At 43.9% G+C, this 20,503-nt stretch overlaps 1 long non-coding RNA gene across 27 annotated transcripts in view; it reads left to right on the forward strand.

Moving 5' to 3' along the window:
* The window catches only part of LOC132207559 (uncharacterized), a 264,950-nt gene that overhangs the window by 232,460 nt on the left and 11,987 nt on the right, over positions 1-20,503 (forward strand). For 25 of the 27 annotated variants that reach the window (XR_009443567.1, XR_009443568.1, XR_009443562.1 and 22 more), the window contains one exon: positions 20,375-20,481. This is a non-coding gene — a long non-coding RNA (uncharacterized LOC132207559). Of the gene's footprint in view, positions 1-2,699; positions 2,825-20,374; positions 20,482-20,503 lie in introns of those variants that run through there. The other 2 variants (XR_009443552.1, XR_009443566.1) reach the window with 1 other exon arrangement.

The following is a 20,503-nucleotide window of genomic DNA, read 5'->3' on the forward strand; positions in this document are numbered from 1 at the left end:
GTATTTGATCAAGCCATGCTCTTCCAGATGGTCGTAAATCCTATCCCTCAGAATCCTTTCTCACACCTTGCAGACGACAGACGTGAGACTTACTGGTCTGTAATTGCCGGAGATTTCCCTATTTCCTTTCTTGAAGAGAGGAATTACATTTGCCTCCCTCCAGTCCTCAGGTACGACTCCAGTGGAGAGTGATGTTTGACTTTTTAAACTTTTGTTTTTATTCTTCTACTGTTATACTAAGAAGACTGTAGTGCTGAATTTTTTAACTTATTCATTTATTTTTATCACATGGAGCATGGAACGGTACAGCACAGTACAGGCCCTTCAGCCCACGATGTTGTGCCGAACTTTTACCCTAATCCTGTGGTCAATCTAACCTCCGCCCCTACCTTATACTATCATCCATGTGCTTGTCTAATAGCCGATGAAATGCCCCTATTGAGGCTGACTCCACTCCCCTCTCCGGCATTGCATTCCACTCCCCTACGACTCTGAGTAAAGAAGGATGGATAAATTTTCTACTTCTGCAACTAAAATTGCGTACCAAGGTACTTTGTACCTGAGATGGCACCGTCTAAGGCAACTTTGTACTCTTTTCTTTGTACTCTTGTACCCTGTATTGAATGCATGTGATAATAAAATCTCACTCTAATGCATAGCAGGACACTGGGAAGCTTAGAGGAGAAAAGGGACCCTGGAGTGCTTGTTCATGAATTCCTGAAGGGGTCAGGTCAGGCTAGTAAGGGTTGTTACAAAGACATATGGGACACCTCCCTTTATCAGTTGTGGCATAAATTGTAAGAGTGGGAAGGTCACTTTGGAGTTGTTTAAAAGTTTGGTTAGGCCACAGCTGGAGTCGTGTGTGGCATTTTGGTCACCACCCATTAGGAAGGATGTAATTGCACTGGAGGGAATGAAAAGGATGTTGCATGTGTTGGAGCATTTTAGCTGTGAAGAAAGACTGGAAAAAATCACATTATTTTCTGTGAAGCAGAGAAGGTTTGGTGGGTGAATGGAGGTCCTGACAGAGGCATATAAGATTATGAGAGGTATAGATGGGTTGAATAGAAAGCATTGTTCCCCTTAGTTAAAGCATCAATAACAATAGAGCATAATTTTAAAGAGAAAGACGGGAATATTGAGGAGGTTTGAGGAAAATCGTTTTCATCCAGAGTGTGGTGAAGGTCTGGAGCGCATTGCCTGGGCGGGAAGTTGAAACAGGAAACCTCACAACCTTTGAAAAGTACTTGGATGAGCAGTTGACATGTCGTAATATTTAAGAGAATGGTCTCGTGTGTAAAAATGCGACTAGTATATGTTGCAGTGTATTTTTAGAGGTACAGCCTTAGTGGGCCATAGGACCTCTTCTGTACTATATGATTCCATGACAACCCCCAGCCCAGGCAGCTGGTTTTTTCAGTCATCTCCAGGATTACACCCTTCATAGTGTGATCCCTTGCGTTGTTCGCCGTCCCAAGTTCATTAGCTCACACTTTTCCTGGTTGAGTTCAATTGCTGTGCTCAGCTGACCAGTCTGTTGATCTCCTCCTGAAGTTTATTCTTCCTGTCTGTCAACCAATTTTGGATCCAGTGTGCCACTTTGCCTTTGATCCCATGGCTGTTATTTACATGGCCATTCCATCGATATCCTCCTCACTAAATTAGCCATTCGCTAGCAATACAGTCATACATCCTGTGTTTAAGCCCAAATGATGAATTAACTTGACAAATTTCAAGGGTCCTTGTGGAAAGCCCTGCACAACCCCACTCAAAGCAAACATCCTGTCAAATAGATATCCCTCTACCATCAATCACCCTGTGCTCTCTGCCACAGCCAGTTTTGGCTCCAGTGTGCCTCTTTGCCTTTGATCCCATGGCTGTTGTTTTCTTGCTCAATCTGCCAAGGGGGACTTTACTAAGCCCACATCAAATGCATAATGTGACCTCATCTTAACAAATCCATAGTGTTTATCCCTGATTATTTCTTGCAAGTACATTCTACCCCTAAGAATGCCTCTTTATAGCTTCACCAGTGCTGAGATTATTCTGACTGGCCTTTAATTTCCTGGTCTGTTCCTCTCTCCGTTTATTAATAGTGGGACAATGTTAATAGTGTTTCATTACTTCACGTGTGATTGACAAGGGTTTGAAAATTGCTGCCAGCGGCCCAGATATCTCCTCCCTCACTTCCCCCGCTAGCTGGTATACGTTTCAGTTCGCCCTGTAGATGTATCCACTTTTAAAGTTGCTCAACCAGCTGCATCTCCCTGTATCTTAACCTCTGATGCTCCGAGGTCCTCTGCCCTGATATCTTACTTGCAGTGTCCTTTTCCATTGTAAAGATTGACACAAAATATTCATTGAGGACCGTGCCGATGTTTTCCAGGTCCACACAAAGATTACCTCTGTGAAATGAACGAGGAGCTATTAGAGAGGTTTGAGATTTACAATCAAGAAAGAAATTGACAAAATGACTTCCTTGGAGAATCAGACAACATACATTGTCCATTGTTGTAAACAAACAGAAGTTTTTGTTTCCACAGTTGTTTGCAAATAGCCAATCAAGATCATAAAAATAATGTTTTAAGATGATTTACAAAGCAAGGCAATTGAGGAAGATGTATTGGATGTATTGAACTCTCAACTACCTCCCTTAAGTTTAGGAATGTCAGTATTTTTCTTCTGGATAACTTTTGCAGATATCTTCAAACAAGTAGCTGAACCCACAGATTTATGTGACCAACGAAGCCTGAGCCTTTTGCTTCACGATGCAGTCCAGATCCCTCGGCAGCTGGGTGAGGTAGCTTCATTTGGAGGCAGCACCATTGAACCAAGTGTCCGCAGTTGCTTCCAACATCTAAGTGTGCTCTGCACCAATTCATAATGTCAAGCGGGTCTACTTGCCAGTATGAATTTTGAGCTCATTTTCGTTTTGTTCACCTGCACATCTGCCAATGTGGTATATCGTATCCATTGCACCCGGTGTGGCCTCCGCTACATTGGGGAAACCAAGCAGAGGCTTAGGAACCACTTTGCAGAACACCTCCGCTTGGTTCGCAACAAACAACTGCACCTCCCAGTCGCGAACCATTTCAACTACCCCTCTCATTCCTCAGACGACATGTCCATCATGGGCCTCCTGCAGTGCCACAATGATGCCACCCGAAGGTTGCTGGAACAGCAACTCATATTCCGCTTGGAAACCCTGCAGCCCAATGGTATCAATGTGGACTTCACAAGCTTCAAAATCTCCCCTTCCCCCACTGCATCCCAAAACCAGCCCAGTTCTTCCCCTCCCCCAACTGCATCTCAAAACCAGCCCAGCCTGTTTCTGCTTCCCTAACTTGTTCTTCCTCCCACCCATCCCTTCCTCCCATCTCAAGCTGCACCTCCTTTTCCTACCTACTAACCTCATCCCACCTCCTTGACCTGTCTGTCTTCCCTGGACTGACCTATCCCCTCCCTACCTCCCCACCTGTACACTCCTGTCTACCTATCTTCTTTTTTATCCATCTTCGGTCCGCCTCCCCCTCTCTCCTTATTTATTCCAGTTCCCTCTCCCCATGCCCCTCTCTGATGAAGGGTCTAGGCCCGAAACGTCAGCTTTTGTGCTCCTGAGATGCTGCTTGGCCTGCTGTGTTCATCCAGCTCCACTTTTTGTTATCTTGCACTATTGATATGGACTGGTTTGTCACTAGAATTTATTACCCAGGCAAAGTGTGTCACGACTTCAGTTGATCTGAGCTCTTAACAGCAGGTGGAGCCTCAAGTTAATGCCTCTTCTGAATGCTGGCATCTCCGACAATCCAAATTCCTCAGTACTTCATTGAAGTATTACCCTAAAAATTATGCTTAAATATAAATTACAGCTTGAAGCCATAACCTTCTAATTTATTGTTGAGAGCTCTACTAGTTTATAACAGAACTAGAACAGACCTGGAATGGATACGGGATGGTTTTCTTGAGCAATATGTTGAGGAACCAACTGGAAAGCAGTGCATCTAAGACTGGGTGCTGTGTAATGAGAAGGGAATCATTGCCAATCTAGCTGTGCAAGATTTCTTCAAGATGAGTGGCCGCAACATGATAGAATTTTTTCAATCAAGATGGAGAGTGTGAGAGTTGACTTGGAGACCAGGGTGCTGCATCTTAATAATGAAAGCTGAAGATATGAGGCATGAAATTAGCCTTGATAGATCACAAAGAGTTGCTTAAAGGGATGACAGTGGATAGGCAATGGCAAACATTTAAGGAGCACGTGGGCGGACTACAACAACTGTTTATTCCTGTCTGGCATGAAAGCAAAATGGGTAAGAGGACCAATCCATGACTTAACAAAGGCAATTAGCGATAGTATCTGATCCATGGAAACAACATTTGAGGATTGGCAGCATAGTAGAATTTAGCAAAGAAGGACCAAGGGATTGATTAAGAAGGGGTAAATGCAGTAAAGTAAGCATACAGGGAACATAAAGACTGACAGAGTTTCTATAGATACGTGAAGAGAAAGAGACTGGTAAAGACAAATGTTAGGAAGGGGGTTGACCAGTCAAGGGAAGACAGACAGGTCAAGGAGGCAGGGCTGACGCTGGTAGGTAGGAGGTGGGGTGGGGTTAGGGTGTAACCCTAACCCGAACTCTCACCCTAATCTCCACCCCACCACCTACCTACCAGCATCATCCCCTCCTCCTTGACCTGTCTGTCTTCCCTTGACTGATGAACCTCCATCATAACTCCCCAACAACACTCACCTTTACTGGCTCCAGCACCGCCTCTTTGATCTGTCTCCACCTATCTTCTCCTCTATCCATCTTCTATCCACCTCCCCTTCTCTCTTTATTTATTTCAGAATCCCGTTCCCCTCCCCCATTTCTGAAAAAGGGCCCAAACCCGAAACGTCATCTTTCCTGCTCCTCTGATACCGCTTGGCCAGCTGTGTTCATCCGGCTCCACACCTTGTTATCTCAGATTCTCCAGCATTGGCAGTTCCTCCCGTCTCTGAAATGGTCTGTTGGCCTTCGTTCCGAGAGGTTTCGAGTACAGAAGCCAGAATGTGGTGTTGCAGTTACGCAGCACCTTGGTGAAGCCGCACCTAAAATAGTGTGTGCAGTTTTGTGCTCCTTTTCTGCGGAAGGATGCTGTTGCTCTCATAGTTTATCAGTGCAGCGCATGTTTATCAGCCTGTTTCCCGGAATGGCAGGTCTGATGTATGATCAGAGATTGACTCGGTTAGGATTGTTCTCGCTGGAATTCAAATGAATGAGGTGACTTATAAAATTCGAACAGGACTGGACAGGATAGATGCAGTTCCCAGTGGTGGGTGTGTCCAGAACCAGGGGTCACAGTATGAGGATTCAGGATAGACGATTTCGGAGGTATTTCTTCACCCAAAGAATGGTGAGTCCGTGGAAATCATTACCAAAGCAAGCAGTTCATGTCAAAACATTGAACGTATTCAAGATATGGCTAGATATAACACTTGGGGTGAATGGGATCAAGTGTTATGGAGAGAAAGCAGGATTAGGCTGTTGAGTTGGATGATCAGTCATGATCATGAAGAATGGTGGAGCAGGCTCAAAGAGCCATTTGGCCTCCTCCCTCCTCCTAGCTTCCATGTTTACAATAGTCACTCTCTGAAATGCAAAGCTTGAGCAATTGTGCAACTTTGAACTGGGTGCTGGTAGTTTGGTCAGTAACGAAGTTAGGTAAGGCTCGGCAGGACAGTGCTCATTGTTGTTTCTAACATTTTCACCGTGCAGGACTTAGTCCTTGCTCTGCTTCAAGCGAAGAAGTGAGCTAATTGGAGATATCTACAACTTGTTAAGGTTCCAAAGGTTTAAAGTGATGTGGGGATGTGTGGTATTGCTCATAAAGTACATCATGAAGATAAATAAGATAAAAGATAAAAGAATGACGAGAGTAAGATGAGGGCCAATCAAGGACAGTAGTGGGAAGTTGTGTGTGGAGTCAGAGGAGATAGGGGAAGCACTAATTGAATATTTTTTGACAGTATTCACTCTGGAAAACGACAATGTTGTCGAGGAGAATACTGAGATACAGGCTACTCGACTAGCGTTTTGTACAGTCACGGGATTTATAGGGATTGACTTCCGGAGCCATGATGTCATGCTCCAACTGTACAAAATGCTAGTGCAGCCTCATTTGGAATATTGCGTGCAGTTCTGGTCGCCCCATGACAGGAAGGATGTTGAAGCATTGGAAAAGGTGCAGAGGAGATTTACCAGGATGCAGCCTGGTCTGGAGCACAGGCCCTATGAAGAAAGGCTGAGAGACTTGGGTCTGTTCTCATTGGAGAAAAGGAGGCTAAGGGGGGATTTAATAGAGACATATAAGATGATCAGAAAATTAGATATTGTGGACAGTGAGAGTCTTTTTCAGAGGATGATGATTTCAGCTTGTACAAGGGGGCATAGCTACAAATTGAGGGGTGATAGATTTAAGACAGATGTCAGAGGCAGGTTCTTTACTCAGAGAGTGCTATGGGCGTGGAATGCCCCGCATGCCAAAGTAGTTAACTCAGCCACATTAGGGGCATTTCAACAGTCCTTGGATAAGCATATGGATAATGATGGGATTGTGTCAGGGGAGGGGCTTAGATTAGTTCACAGGTTGGCGCAACGTCGAGGGCCGAAGGGCCTGTTCTGTGCCGTATTGTTCTATGTTCTATGTTCTATAATGGATATCACAAGTAGATGACTGATGTGTATACTGTGCATTGTCAAATGGTTCAAATTTTAGAACTGAAAAGTGCCTGGTCTACCTCAAATTGCCATGGAAAACCAAAGCTTCTCAAAAGTTTGAGCTTAAGCAAGTAATTCATGCTGCTGCTGTATAGTGGTTATGTGAATGGTATTTTCCCCTAGCAGGATGCTGTTGTCAGTCCAAAAATAATCCTCATTGCATTGACCAACATTGTCTATGAAATTTGCAGCCAGTATTATGCCAGACATATAGGTCATATATGATAATGATTGGCCGACTGAAAACTGCTTGTTTGTAATGAGCAGAGCACACCGCACCGGCACGTGTGAGATGCTTTCTCTTTTCCACAACCAAGGACCCCAACATGGTTCGCAGAACTTTCACTTTGATCCATTTCACAAAATTCGGCCCTCATCCATTCCACCTATCCCAGAATCATAAATTCTCCTTATTCTCAGCTTGTCCCTCCATCAACCTCTGCGTTCAGCAGATTATCTTCCAGCATCTTCACCAGTATCCCCTTTCAGCATTCCAAAGTGACCATTTCCTCAGTCACCAAGCAAGGTCCCAAATACACTTGTAAAGTGAAACAGCGATTTACCCGTACTTCATCTGTTCAAACATACAGGTATATTCAATTTTTCCAGTGTTTTCTCTGCAAAGGGGAAATGATACATTGATTAGGTGATTATCCTGCGGTACACCCTCATTCAGTCCACAAGAGTGGACTTGTCAACCACACGACATGTTTTTCTTCTCGTATAAATTATTCCAATTGTTTGAAATATCATGTTCTTGCGTTTGTTCCATTGGGTGTAAGACAAAACTGCTTTGGTAATAAAAGTCTCTCTGAAATGAAAGACACAAATGTAAGGTATTTCCGGCTGGTAGACAGGAGGTCGGAAAACTCCCAAAAATTCTCAAGGGAATGCTTGTGATGAGGTGGAGGGTAGAAGAAATTATGTTACGAAACATTATTTTTTGCAAAAGCTTGGTAACACAATGGTAATTTTTTTAAAAAAAATCAAAGGTTGTGTCCAGAAGAGGTGTGAATAGCTACATAGGCATCTGAATGCAAAAAGGGATACAGGAGCAAGATGGAAGCGTAGGTTCTGATCTAAATTGGTTGAACTTAATATTGGACCAGAAGGCTAGAAAGTGACAAGACAGATGATGAAGTCTTGTTCCTCAAACTTGTATTAAGGTTGTTGACTAATTGATTGATTTATTGTCACGTGTACCAAAGTAGAGTGAAAATCTTTATTTATGAGTGGTACAGGCAGATCATAGTAAGCGAAGGATATACAGATGAAAATGACAGAGGCATGCAGGTTACATTGAACAGAGCATGCGCTCAGTGAGATCAATGTTAGCAAGATCAGCGTTATTTCAGGCTAGAGAGTCTATTTATCAGTCTGATAACAACTGGGAAGAAGCTGTTCCTAAAACTGTTGGTGTGCATGTGTTCAGGCTTCTGTACCTGGTGCCTGATGGAAGAGGATGTAGGAGATCATTACGTAGGTGCGATGGGTCTTTGGTGATGCTGGCTACCTTTCCGCAGCAGTGAGCCATGTAAATGGAGTCCTTGGATGAGAGGTTGGCTTCCGTGATGATCTGGGCTGTGCACACCCGCTTCTGTAGTTTCTCAGTCCTGGGCAGAATAGTTGCCATACCAGGCCATTATACACTTGGACAATGTGCTTTTAATGGTGCATCTGTAGAAATTGGTCAGGCCAAATTTCCTGAGCCGCCCGAGGAAGGAGAGGCATTGTTGTGCCGCCTTGACCAACGTATTTTCGTGGAAAGTCCAGGACGGGTTGTTGATTATCGTCATACCGGGGAACTTGACACGCTCCACCCTCTCAACCTCAGTTCCATTGATATACATCAGGGCGTGTTCTCCTCCTGTCTTTTGAAATCAGTGATCAGTTCTTTAGTTTTGCCGACATCGAGAGAGAGGTTGTTCTCTGCACCACGTCACCAAACCCTTTGCCTCCCTTCTGTATTTTGATTCATTGTTAGATATCCATCCCACTGCAGTGGTGTCGTCAGTTAACTTGCAGATGGCGTTAATTTGGAATTTGGCAACACAGTCATGGGTGCACAAGGAGTGCAGTAGGGGGCTGAGGAAACATCCTTAGAGGGCACTAGTGTTATTGTGGAGGAGGGGCAGTTACCTATCTTCACTGTGGTTTTGGGTCAGAAAGTTAAGGATCCAGTAGCAGAGGGCAGAGCAGAAACCTAGGTCATAGAGTTTTGAGATCAGTCTGGAGGGGATAATAGTGTTGAAGGTGGAGCTGCAGTCAATGAGCAGGATTCCTACATAGCTCATTGTGCACATTTCTGCCAACGACATCGGTAGAAAGAGGGTTCACTGAATCCCTACAGTGTAGAAACATTCAGCCCAACAGGTCCACACCTACCCCTGCAAGGCTAACAAACCTGGTAGCTATGGACAATTTAGTGTGGTCAATCCACCTAATTTGCACATCTTTGGACTGTGGTAGGAAACTGGAGCACCTAGCGAAAACCCTCACAGACATGGGGAGAATGTGTAAACGAAGAGTCACCCAAGGGTGGAATTGAGCCCAGGTCCCTGGTACTGTGAGGCAGTAGTGCCAACCACTGCACCACCTTGTTGCCCTTGAGACTTTCTCCAAGGCTACCCTTGTGTCTTAAGGGACTCTTTTCCCCCCATTCTCACTAACACATTTATTATGTCGTACAATCCCGTAGCAGCAATATCTTTTAGAGTGTGGGAAGAAATGGGAGTAACTGGAGGAAACTCAAACAGTCATGGGGAGAATGCGCAAACTCCACACAGACAGTTGTCCACAACTGGAATCGATCCTGGGGCCCTGTCACTGTAAGGCAGTGGTGCTAACCACTCAGCCACTGTGCTGTGGCATTTAGGTCCTGCAAAATGAGTACAAGAACTAGAATGATGAATATTCAACCTTTCGCACAAAAAGTTGGTCAGAGCTAGGACTCATACTAATCACTGTAACACTGTTTCTGAGACAACAAGGTGGAGAGCTGGATGGACACAGCAGGACAAGCAGCATCAGAGGAGTAGGAAAGCTGATGTTTCTGAAGAAGGGTCTAGGCCCGAAACGTCAGCTTTCCTACTCCTCTGATGCTGCTTGGCCTGCTGTGTTCATCCAGTTGTACACCTCGTTAACTCCGATTCTCCAGCATGTGCAGTTCCTGCTATCTCTCCAGAACACTTTTTGTTTTGTTCACAGCAATGACAGAACACAGTTTGAGAGAAAATAATGCAGCCATATACACAACATTGATGAAAGATACTTTCTCATTTCCAAATGTTAAGGAAAGCGTTGTATGAAAATTATATTCTGTCACAGAATTTGGACAACACTCTGGTTTCTTCCTGTGTTGCCTAAAACGTATGCCATGTTTTTCGACCTTTGATTTCTCAGCATTTCTTCTTCTTTTGTAATGTAGTGCTGGAGGGAAACCATAATCCCAGATTGTAAGTGCTTTGAGGTTCAACATTGTCTGAGAACCCCCTCACTGTCTCTGAATACCCAAACTGATCAATAATAATCATCCTAATTGTCTGTCTTGACCTTACTGCAGCATTGCTTATTGTGTCACTGGCGGGTGACAGATCACATTGACATTTCACATCATGAAAGTAGCTGCATGAATATTTGTATTCTTGGTTCTACATTAGTGAGTTTTTGTTGCAACGTTTTGGTCTGGAAGTAAGAGGCATCTCAAAGAATGTGCTATCTGTGCTTTTGTGGAATCTGCTTTTGTACTTTGACTTTGGGTTAAGCAATGTAACATGTCCTTGCTGATTTTCCATATTTAATTCAATTAGAATTTCATTGACTCTAGGTTTTACTCTTGAAATATGATGAATGAGCAGAAGGCTATTCAGTCCATTGAGTCTGCCACTCAATGAGATCATAAAATACTGATATTCCTCGATACCACTTTCCTGCCGTTTCCCTATAGCGTTTCATTCCCATACTGTTAAAAATACTCCAGTCTGAGCATCTTAACTTTTGTACATCCCTCTGCAGGCAGTCTGGCAGTCTCATCACTTGTCTTCCATACCTATTTTTGTGTTTTCTGTAAGCTCAGTAATAGTACATTCACTTTCATCACTATGTCATTAATATTTATTCGCAACAAGAATGGCCGTGGCATTGATCCGTATGGCAGTTCACTTTTTACAGCTTGCCAACCTGGAAATGACTCCCCCTGTACCAAATGTCTGTTCTCTATTATTTGGTCAATCCCCTATCCATGTTAATATATTTCCCCAAAACTATGTGGTCTTATTAAAAGTCTTATCTGCTTGAAGTGTGATTATTTTTACAAATACCTTTTTGAATGTCACACCCTTTTATTTGTACTACTTGTAATCTCCTCATGGAATTCTTATAAATCTGTCATGCACAATTTCCTGTTTATCAAGCCGTAGTGACTGTGATTGTATTACGTATTTTAAGTGCTCTGCAATTACATCTTTTCTGATAGGCTCTTGCATTTTCCAATAACAGACATTAAGCTAACTGGCCAGTAGTTATCTTTTTTGTCTCCTTTCCTTTCTAAAATAAAGGTACTAGTCATAGCATCCCTGCAGCATGAGAGCAGGCCACTTGGCCCATTGTGTCCAAACTGACTCTCGGAAGAGCATGGCACCCAGATTCAACCAGCTGCCCAGCCCCTGCAACCTTGCATTTCCCATGGCTAATCCACCTAATCTGTGCATGTTTGGATTGTGGGAAGAGACCGGAGCAGCTCGAAGAAACCCACACAGACACGGGGATAAGGTGCAGATTCCTCACAGAAAATCACCTGTGGATGGGATTGAATCCAGGTCCCTGCCACTGTGAAACAGCATGCTACTCACTGAGCCACCATACTGCCCTGTGGGGCACTGGGACTTTTTGAAAAGCCAAGGATACTGGAAAGATTGTGATCAGTGCATCAACTATCACTATAGCTATTACTTTTAATATCCTGGGATGCAGCACTTCGGGCCCAGGGGACCTCATGGTCTTTAACCCAGTTAGTTTCCCTCATATCTTTTCTTTAGGGATAGTTGCTGTTTTATATCCTGTCCTATCATTTGCCCTTTGATTATGCAGGAATTTTGGAACACTGTCAGTGTCTTTTACTGTGACTGTATTCATTTGTGGGACATGTGTGTCACTGCCTGGCCAGTATTTCTTGCCCATCCTGAGTTGCCTCTTGAGAAGGTGATGGTGAGCTGCCTTCTTGAACCACTGCATTCTTCCTGCTGTGGGTTGACCCACAGCGCTATTAGGGAGGGAATTCCGGGATTTTGAGGGGAAGGAATGGCAATGTATTTCCAAGTCAAGATGGTGAGGGACTTGGAGGCGGTGGTGTTCCCATATGTCTGCTGCCCTTGTCCTTCTGGATGGAAGTGGTCTTGGGTTTAGAAGGTGCTGTCTGAGGAGCATTGGTGAATTTTTGCAGTGCATCTTGTAGTTAGTACCCACCGCTGCTACTGAGCATTGCAGATGGAGGGAGTGGATACTTGTAGATGTTGTACTGGCTGCTTTGTCCTGGATGGTGTCAAGCTTCTTGAGTGTTGATGGAGCTGCACTCATCCAGGCAAGTGGGGAGTGTTCCATCGCACTCCTGACTTGTGCCTTTTAGATGGCGGACAGGCTTTGAGGAGTCAGGGGGTGAGTTATTTGATGTGATATTCCCAGCATCTGGCCTCCTCATGTGGCCACTATCTTAATGTGATGACCAGTTGAGTTTCTGGTCAATGGTAACGCCCAGCTGACAGTGAGGGATTCATTGATGGTAACACTCTTGAATGTCAAGAGATGGTCAGAGCCTGGCATTTGTGTGGCGCAAATGTCACTTGGCACTTGTCAGCCCAAGCCTGGATATTGTCCGGATCTTGTTGCACGTGAACTTGGACTGCTTCAGTGTCTGAGAAGTCAAATGGTGCTGAACATTGTGCAAACATCAGCGAACATCCCCACTTCTGACCTTATGATGGCGGGAAGGTCATTGATGAAGTAGCCGAAGATGGTTGGGCCGAGGACACTACCCTGAGGAACTCCTGCAGAGATCTTCTGGAGCTGAAATGATTGACTGCCAGCAACCACAACCACCTTCCCATGTGTCAGGTATAACTCCAACCACCGGTGAGTTTGCCTGTGAAACTCATTGATTCCCATTTTGCTAGGGCACCTTGATGCCACACTCGGTCAGATGCAGCCTTGATGTGAAGGGTTGTCGCTCTCACTTCAGCTCTGGAATTCAGCTCTTTTGTCCACGTTTGAACCAAGGCTGTGATGGGGTCAGGAGCTGAGTGGCCACGGCAGAACCCAAACTGGGCGTAACTGAGTAGGTTATTTCTGAGCAGGTGCTGCCTGATAGCACTGTTGATCACACCTTCCATCACTTTACTGATGATTGAGAGTAGACTAATGGAGCAGTAATTGGCTGGCCTGGTTTTGTCCTGCTTTTTCTGTACAGGACATACTTGGGCAATTTTCTACATTGTCAGGTAGATACCAGTGTTGAAACAAACTAGAACAGCTTGGCTCAGGCAGCAGCAAGTTCTGGAGCACAAATCTTCAGTACTGTTGCTGGAATGTTGCCAGGACCCATAGCCTTTGCAGTATCCAGTGTCCCTAACCATTTCTTGATATCACATGGAGTGAATTGAATTGACAGAAGACTGGTATCTGCAATAGTGGGGATCACTGGAGGAGGCCGAGTTTGATCACCCATTCAGCGCTTGTGGCTAAAGATTTCTGCAAATGCTTCAGCCTCATGTTTTGCACTGATGTGCTTGGTTCTTCCATCGTTGAGGATGGGGACATTTGTGGTGCCTCCTCCTCCTCCAGTGAGTTGTTTAATTGTCCATTGCCATTCATGACTGGATGTGGCAGGGCTGCAGAACTTACATCAGATCCATGGTGAGATTGATTAGCTCTGCCTATCACTTGCTGCTTTCGCTATTTGGCATGCAAGTAGTCCTGTTTGGTGGCTTCACCAAGTTGATTCCTCATCTTCAGGTAAGCCTGGTGCTGCTCCTGGCATGCCCTCCTGCACTCTCCATTAAACCAGGATTGATGGTAACGGTTGAGTGAGGGACATACTGAGCCACGAAGGTTGTAGATTGTGCTAGAGTTCAATTCTGCTGCTGTTGATGGCCCACAGCACCTCATGGATGCCCAGCCTTGAGTTGCTAGATCTATGTGAAGTCTGTCCCATTTACTGCAGTGATAGTGCCACACACATGATGGAGGTTGTTCTCAATGTGATGGCGGGACGTTGTTCCACAAGGACTGTGCGATGGTCACTCTTACTGATACTGACATGGACAGATGCAACTGCAGCTGGCAGATTAGTAAGGATGAGGTCAAGTATGTTTTTCCCTCTTGTTGGCTCCCTCACCACGTGCCGCAAACCCAGTCTGGCAGCTGTGTCCTTTAGGATCTGACCAGCTCGATCAGTAGCACTGGTGCTGAGCTACTCTTAGCAGTGGATATTGAAATCCCCCACCCAGAATACATTTTGTGCCCTTGCCATCCTCAGTGCTTCCTCTAAGTGTTGTTCAACATTGCAGAGTACTGATTCAGCAGCTGAGGGAGGACGGTACGTGGTAATCGGCAAGAGCTTTCCTTGGCCATGTTTAACTTGAAGCCATGAGGCTTCATGGGGTCCAGAGTCAATGCTGAGGCCTCCTAGAGCAACACTGTCCTGACTGTACACCACTGTGCCACCACCTCTGCTGGGTCTGTCCTGCCGGTGAGAGAGGACATATCCAGGGATGGTGATGGTGATGGTGGAGTCTGGGACATTGTGTGAAAGATATTATGACTGTGTCAGACTGTTGATTAACTAATCTGTGAGACAGTTCTCCCAATTTTGGCACGAACCCCAAGATGTTAGTGAGGAGGACTTTGCATGGTTGACAGGGCAGTTTCTGCCATTGTCTTTTCTGGTGCCTAGGTCAATGCTGTGTGATTTATCCAGTTTCATTTCTTTGAGTCTAAGTAGTGGTTGGTCCAACTGAGTGGCTTGCGAGGCCATTTTAGAGGGCAGTTGAGAGTCAAGCTCATTGCTGTGGTCTGGAGTCATATGTGGGCCAGACCAGGTGAGGTTGGCAGATTTCCTCCCTTGAAGGACATTAGTGACAATGGATTCATGGTGATCGGTAGATTCTTAAGTCCAGACTTCTTTTAAAAATTAAACTTCCACCATCGAACCCAGGTCCCCAGAACATTTTCTGGGTTTCTGGATTAATAGGTTAATGATAATACCAGTAGGCCTTGAGGACTCATGCAAAGAATTTATTTAACTCTTCAGCCATTTCCTGGTTCCCCAATATTATTTCTCCAACCTCATTCTCTTAGGGGCTTGTATTAACTTTGGCCTGTCCTCCTTTCTATATATTTAACAAAGTTCCAGTTGCCTGTCCTGATATTATTTGCAAGTCCATCCTCAAAGTTTACCTAATCCCCTTCTTTTTTTGGTTGTTTTCTGCCTTTTAAGAATTTCTCGATCCTCTGGCTTGTGATTAATCTTTGCAACATTATATCTATTCTTTCTTTCCATTTGATAAAAGGATCCCTTTGCCTTGTCATGTAGGATAATACGATACAATGTTTTGTTTGTCTTTTCTTGCAATACAGAGTTTTTATAGAACATTACAGCATAGTACAGGCCCTTCGGACCTTGATGTTGTGCTGACCTGTCATACTGATCTTAAGCCCATCTAACCTACACTATTCCATGTGCGTCCATATGCTTGTCCAATGACGACTTAAATGCTCCTAAAGTTGGCGAATCTACCACCGTTGCAGGCAAAGCGTTCCATTCCCTTACTACTCTCTGAGTAAAGAAACTACCTCTGACATCTGTCCTATATCTTTCACCCCTCAATTTAAAGCTGTGCCCCCTCGTGCTCGCTGTCACCATCCTAGGAAAAAGGCTCTCCCTATCCACCCTATCTAACCCTCTGATTATTTGATATGTTTCAATTAAGTCACCTCTCAACCTTCTTCTCTCTAATGAAAACAGCCTCAAGTCCCTCAGCCTTTCCTCGTAAGACCTTCCCTCCATACCACGCAACCTCCTCGTAAATCTGCTCTGCACCCTTTCCAAAGCTTCCACATCCTTCTTATAATGCGGTGACCAGAAATGTACACAATACTCCAAGTGCGGCCACACCAGAGTTTTGTACAGCTCCACCATAACCTCTTGGTTCCGGAACTCGATCCCTCTATTAATAAAAGCTAAAACACTGTATGCCTTCTTAACAGCCCTGTCAACCTGGGTGGCAACTTTCAAGGATCTGTGTATATGGACACCGAGATCTCTCTGCTCATCTACACTGCTAAGAATCTTACCATTAGCCCTGTACTTTGCCTTCCGGTTACTCCTACCAAAGTGCATCACCTCACACTTGTCTGCATTAAACTCCATTTGCCACCTCTCAGCCCAGCTCTGCAGCTTATCTATGTCTCTCTGCAACCTACAGCATCCTTCATCACTATCCACAACTCCACCGACCATAGTGTCATCTGCAAATTTACTAACCCATCCTTCTGCGCCCTCATCCAGGTCATTTATAAAAATGACAAACAGCAGTGGACCCAACACCGACCCTTGCGGTACACCACTAGTAACTGGTCTCCAGGATGAACATTTCCCATCAACTACCACCTTCTGTCTTCTTTCAGCAAGCCAATTTCCAATCCAAACTGCTATATCTCCCACAATTCCCTTCCTCCACATTTTGTACAATAGCCTATTGTGGGGAACCTTATCGAACCTTGCCGAAATCCATATACACCACATCAAACGGTTTACTCTCATCTACCTGTTTGGTCACCTTCTCAAAGAACTCAATAAGGTTTCTGAGGCACGACCTTCCCTTCATAAAATCACATAATACACCAACTTTGGATGCTTGTATGCTTGCTTGTTTGCTGATCAAAATTAAATAAGTGAAACAATTGCACTGAGGTCACCAATCAGCCAGCACATGACCCTTCCTGTGCATTGGCTGCATGGTTACAAGGAGGAAGAATCAAGTGTCTGGTTCAGCTCAGTGAGACAGAAGCTGTATATTTTGGAAGTTTTGGATTTGACCTTTGAACAGGACAGTTCCATTTATGTATCTAAGTTATATTTATTCACTGTTTCACAGTGGAAGGACACAGTGGAAGGATGGCAAAATGGTCAACTCAAGGATGAATCTTGGGGATGTTTACTAATAATTGCACAGTGTTTAGCATCAACAGCAAGATGTCGATAATACTCGGGCTTGAACTGATGAGTGCCAAATAATGTTTGCACCACAGAGGTGCCAGGCAATGATCATCTCTAACAAGAGAGAATCTCACCATCTTCCTTTGTTGAGTTTCAACACTGAAATTCTGTTATCAACTTCATGGGCGTTACTACTGACTTGAACCTGCATGAGATAAGCCATATAAATACTGTGGCTACAAGAGCACGTCTGGGAATCATGTGGTTAGTATCTCCTCTCGTTTCTCCCCAAAGCTTGTCCATCTCTGACAAGGCAAAGTTGGGAGTGTGATGGAATATGATTGCCTGGATGCCGCAGCTCCAGTAACACTCAAGAAGCTTGATGCCATCCATGCTTGATTGGCACCATTTCCATCACCTCAACATTGATGTTTGTCTACTGCTGATAGACAATGGGGGCATTGTGTACCATCTACAAAATGCACTGCAATAACTCATCTGACAGCAGTTCCCACTGGAAAAACAAGGGTAGTTCACCTGTATTGGGTACGTGTGACTGCAATAAATCAAATAAATCAGATCAAATGCTGGGCCAGAATCCTGGCCATCCCTATCTATCAGCCTTGTGCAGGGTATCTATCCCAGATGAACACTTGCGGTCCATGAAGTTAGTTCAGTGCCTTTGCAACAGTGATAATGTGTGACCAATGTATGCTGGCCTTGCGCAGGACCAACATAGAGCCATACAAATGATATAAACCAGAAGGGAGCCATTCAGCCATCTTTGTCCATACTGACCCATAGACATCTGATGCCTTTTTTAATCCCAAATTGTTACAAACGTACATGGACCTGCAGCACTTAAAGTGCAGATCCAGGTACTTCTTAAAAGAGTTTAGAATCTCTTAGTCCAACACCAATTCAGGCAGCAAATTCCTGACACCCATCACCCTCTGCATAAAACGGATTTTCCCACATCCCCTCTAACCCTTCTGCCACTTAGCTTGACTCTGTAACTGCTGATTTTTGAATTCTCTGCCAAGGGAAGCAGCTTCCTCCTGTCTACACTAACTCTACCCTATCTCTGCCCTTCACTGTTTTGTATACCTCAATCATGTCATCCCTCAGACTTTTCTGTTCCAAGGAAAACAGCCTCATATTTACAATTCTCCAGCTTTGGCAATATTTGAGTAAATCTTTTCTGCACTGTCTCCAGAGTTATTATATACTTCCTGGATTGTGATGAACACAACTGCACACACTACTCCAGTTGTGGCATCATCAGTATCTTGTACAGTTTTATCATGATGTCCTTACTTTGGTAATCTACACTTTTCCCAATGAGGCAAAGCATTCCCTGTGCCTTCATCAGAACATTACTGACCTGTAGTGCTACCTTTAGGAACCTGTTCACTTCCATGCTTAGATCCCCCACTTCATCTACCCCTCTCAGTATGTTCCTATTTATTGTGTATTCCCTTTATGTCCTCATGAAAAGCAATGCATCACACTTGTCAGAGTTGTGCTCCATCTGTTGCTTTCCTGCCTTCTCCGCCAACCCATCTAATATCATTTTGGAACTTGGAGCTATCCTCTGTCCTAGCCACCTTACATCCAATTTTTCAGTTGTCTGCCAATTTACCAATTGTGCCCCCCATGTTCAAGTCTGAATCGTTCATCTATAAAATAAATTAAAGGGGCCCCAAAATCAAGCCCTGTGAAACACCAATGGAAATTGCTTTCTGTTCATAAGCACAGCCATGAACAATTACCCTTGTTTCCTGCCACTAAGCCGATTAGTCAACACATTACTCCGTATCCCATGACCCATGAGCTTTCACTTTTTTGCACTTCTCAGGTGGGACGTTATCAATTGCTTTGCTAAAATCCATGTCGACAAATTCATTGCGCAACCCTCATCGATCCTCCTTGCCACTTTCTTAAAGAATTCAACTAAATTTGTAAGTAATGACCTTACCTTGACAAAGCCGTGCTGACTATCCATGACTAGTCCATGCCTTTCTCAGTTAGTTTATTTGATCTCTCAGATCGATTTTAAAATTTTCCCACCACTAACGTAAGACAAGCAGGCTTTTAATTGTTTGGCATTTCCTTCGTACCCTTTATAAACAATGGAACCACATTTATATTCCTTCTCTAATTGATTTAAAACAAAATTTGCCCTGAGGATGATTAGTTTAGTCTTGCATGTGCTGGTGCTACCCTCCTAATGGAGGAAGGGGGACTTTTCATCCAAATTCCCTACTTGTTTCCTTTGTTTTAATTTTCTTTTCTTGTAAATATTTCACCCAGTTCCCTTTTAAGTGAAGCACTAGATTTTGCTTGAATAATCACTTGCAGTAAAAGCATTCCCTATTCCATTATATGGAAACTTTTCCTCTAACTTTCCCATCATTGTTGTGTGAACAAATCCTGGCCTGAATCACAAGAAACAAACTGTGTCTCTTCAGAATTTTTTTTTGTTTGTTAGGGGTCTTATCTCATGAAAAAACAAAAATCAAGCTCTGTTTTTCTGAAACTGGAACAGCAACATTAGAAGCTGCAAGTTCTTCAGTATGTTTGGGAGATCTAGAGTGAATTGTCCCGGAAACCAGATGTTCCACAACATGGTTCTGTGCTCGTGACCATTGGCCTTGAGATTGGTCTCATCTGTCCAGTATTGGAGAATCAGCCTTTGCCTGCTAGAATAGACCAATCATAAAGTCACCAATTGTAAGAGATGCAGTGTTTACCTTCCCTGCATTTGACCTTACTATTGAAATTTTTTTTACAATTATGTGGCTTCTGTCAGATTCTAGTAACTATTTGGAGCCACAGGTGAGAGCTGGTGAAGGTGAGGATGAACCCAGCATGAGCTGCTCAAAAAAAAAGTGAATCAAACAATTTTTTTTGCCCTCTCTCTTAGTCACTCCAAATCCTCTTGAAGCATCTTTGTATCTTCCTCTCAATTCTCATTTCCAACCAGTGATGTGATTTGTCAGTCACGGTGTTTTTCTGTAAATATGCCCATCTTCATCCTTTGTCCCCATCCACAGATTAGCACATTTAATATGAAGAACATAATATGAAAAACATATAGACCACATCAGATGAATTTCCCTCTTCAATACTTCTGATATCTGATAAATAGAGGCCTTCTAATGGGCATTAACATGTTGTGTCAGCATTGCTTGACTGTTGCTTAAGGTTGCGGTGGTAATTAGTCTTTCTGCATTAAATGTACTTTCAATATTAGAAACTTAAGTGATTGACTACTTCATTGGAACCTAATACAATTATCAGTGTTTTTTTTTGACAGTGCTGATTGATTGGATTTACTAAATGGAAATGTACAGTGTTGCTTTCAAATGGTGATAATTTCTCAATGGAATTTCACGTGCAGGCACTCAGACATGAACTAATGGATAAGGAGGAGACAATCATAACTGCTTTGGATTCAGCCCATAGAAGGGCCAGAGGAGCCGCGCTGACACCTTCATGTTTAAACAGGTCAGCCACTTCATCTATTGCA

The sequence above is a fragment of the Stegostoma tigrinum genome, unplaced genomic scaffold (assembly GCF_030684315.1).
Source record: "Stegostoma tigrinum isolate sSteTig4 unplaced genomic scaffold, sSteTig4.hap1 scaffold_100, whole genome shotgun sequence".
Lineage (NCBI taxonomy): Eukaryota > Metazoa > Chordata > Chondrichthyes > Orectolobiformes > Stegostomatidae > Stegostoma > Stegostoma tigrinum.